Genomic DNA, 3,002 nt, shown 5'->3' with positions numbered 1-3,002 from the left:
TATAATATTGCACAACCTGAGCCACTTTATAAAGCGCGTATTTACATATGATGACAATATCATTTTTAAGATGAAATGCAGCAAAATATGTTTATTATATATTATAAAGGTAAAACTTTAACTTCATTTAAATAATCCATATTCTTCACTGGGACTGGCATGAAGGATAAAATAGTTAATTATGTACTACGAAGATAGTTCAATGTTCCTTAAACGTTTTGAAGAATCGGCGCTCTAAGCTTACAGATGGCTTAATATCCATTTCAGAGCTGATTGTGTGGCAGTCGGTTACTTGGAGAAAGAAAAGCAAGGACTGCAGGGCAGCCACGCCAATATATATTGAATATAAAACAGAAAGAGAAAATAATGACACAGCTAAAAACGCAGCGGCAAATTTCAACAAAAGTTAAACGCTTGTGTCATGAGCACGAGGCAGCTAAGCAGGGTCTGCAATGGACGTGGCCATCCACCGTGCATAAGATACCATTTTAACTTTGGCGGGCGAAGGGGCCACCGATTTTTTCTCTGCCTAGAGGCACCCATGAGTACTGCTGCAATAAATAATTTCATCGAAGGTCGCACACAATCACTGTGCCATGAAACTCATGTTTAATAACGTGCTTTAACTCCTATCATCATGAAAATTATATTACATATACATCTCAGTATTTTAGTTATTCAGAGAGCTGTAATATCACGAATATAATGGATTCTGTGTCCAGTTGGAGGAAGAGAGCCGGTTTAAGAAGCAAGTAGTGATTCACACACATAGAAGATCACATACAAAACAAAGCATTTAACGTGCTACTTTAATTACGATGTGATTTGAGAAACTGGTTAATTAAACGAGTTTAAGATCGTTTATGATGTTCTATACTCAGCAAAAAAAGAAACGTCCCTTTTTCAGGACTGTGTATTTCAACAATAATGTTTTAAAAATCCAAATAACTTTACAGATCTTCATTGTAAAGGGTTTAAACAATGTTTTCCATGCATGTTCAATTAACCATAATCAATTAATTAACATGCACCTGTGGAATGGTCGTTAAGACCTTAACAGCTTACAGAAAGTAGGCATTTAAGGTCACAGTTCTAAAAACGCAGGACACTAAAGAGACTTGTCTACCGACTGTGAAAAACACCCAAAGAAAGATGCCCAGGGTCCCTGCTCATCTGCGTGAACGTGCATTAGGCATGCTGCAGGGAGGCATGAGGACTGCTGATGTGGCTAGGGCAATAAATTGCCATGTCCGCACTGTGAGACGCCTAAGACAGCGCTACAGGGAGACAGGAAGGACAGCTGATCATCCTCGCAGTGGAAGAGCCCGGATCTCAATCCCATTGAGCACGTCTGGGACCTGTTGGATTGCAGGGTGAGGGCTAGGGCCATTCCCCCCAGAAATGTCCAGGAACTCGCAGGTGCCTTGGTGGAAGAGTGGGGTAACATCTCACAGCAAGAACTGACAAATCTGGTCCAGTCCATGAGGAGGAGATGCACTGCAGTACTTCAAGCAGCTGGTGGCCACACCAGATACTGACTGGTACTTTTGATTTTGAGCCTCCCTTCATTCAGGGACACATTGTGAAACATTTTTAGTTTATGTCTTATGGTGTTGACTCTTTTAGTGTTCATACAAATATTTACACATTAAGTTTACTGAAAGTAAAAACAGTTGAAAGTCAGAAAGTAATGACAAAATAAACTACATGATTAAAGTGGAAATTTCGAGATTGAAGTTGACATTTCGTGCTTTCTCCCCACTGTGTGCCTTTTTTTTCTCTGTACCCTAATAAGAAGGTAGGCTACGACTTGCCCTTTCATGGCCACTTTTATATCTGAGCTTTCAAGTTTCTCCAACATGCTATGTCACTCGATCAACTTCCTTTTGTTGATTATACCACGGTTTAATTAAACAAATAGTATGTTTTTCCTTTGCCTCCACTTGGTATTCGCTGAAATTCTTATATTTTCCCCCGTGCTTTTCCCATTGTCTTTTCACAGAAGGCTGAGCTTAAGGGTGATTTATATTGATTTGCATATTCAAAGAGGCATAATTCTGGGAGGAGTTGGGGCGGGACATAAGGCGCGTGCACGAGCGTTAGTTTTCACGCTGACCGGGATTTATGTAGCGGAAGAATGTGGAAGTTGGAGTACGCACAAATTCCTGCATCTGGATTTATCTGTGCGTAAGCACATTTCGGCTTTTGTGCTTACGCCATGTTATAGTGCGAGTTCTACACACGGCGTTATACATGAGGCCCCTGGACACAAATAGAAGAACATACACAGGCTTGGTCTGCAATAGAAATAAAATCCTGCAGTACTTCTTTGTATTCCTTACTCTGTGCTCCAATAAACACACGTTATCGGCAATATACAAATAACCCAATTGTGCTCCACTTACTTAGAATCTGGAACCAATGTAGAAAGCATTTTAAGATGGAGAGTCTTTAATTTGTGGCACCTCTGCAAGAGAACCACCTCTTTCAACCTTCACAAACATATGCAGTTTTTAATATTTGGAAAAAATTTGGAACTAACTTGCTTAGAGATCTTTATATAGACAACGTCTTTGCATCCTATGAACAATTACATTCCAAATTTAACATTCCAGCTGCACATTTTTTTCACTATCTTCAAATCAGGAACTTTGTTAAACAGAACCTTCCAGATTTTCCTCATCTTGTACCCTCATCCATGCTGGAAAAATATTGCTCAATCTCAAGGACTCAGACACCATCTCTACAATATATAAAATCATTTTACAATCCCTCCCTTTCAAAGATCCAAGAGGACACTGGGAAAAAGATCTCTCAATTAATATATCAGAAAAGGAGTGGAAAGTAGCAATGCAGAGAATTCACTCGAGCTCCATATGCGCAAAGCATACAATTATACAACTTAAAATTATATATCGAGCACATCTGTCTCAACTAAAACTCTCCAAAATGTTTCCAGGACATGATCCAACCTGCGAACTTTGCAACCAAGTCCCAGCGTC

This window comes from Polypterus senegalus, chromosome 3 (genome assembly GCF_016835505.1).
Source record: "Polypterus senegalus isolate Bchr_013 chromosome 3, ASM1683550v1, whole genome shotgun sequence".
Lineage (NCBI taxonomy): Eukaryota > Metazoa > Chordata > Cladistia > Polypteriformes > Polypteridae > Polypterus > Polypterus senegalus.
The sequence above is the reverse complement of the archived record's forward strand: the minus strand, read 5'-3'. Positions refer to the sequence as shown.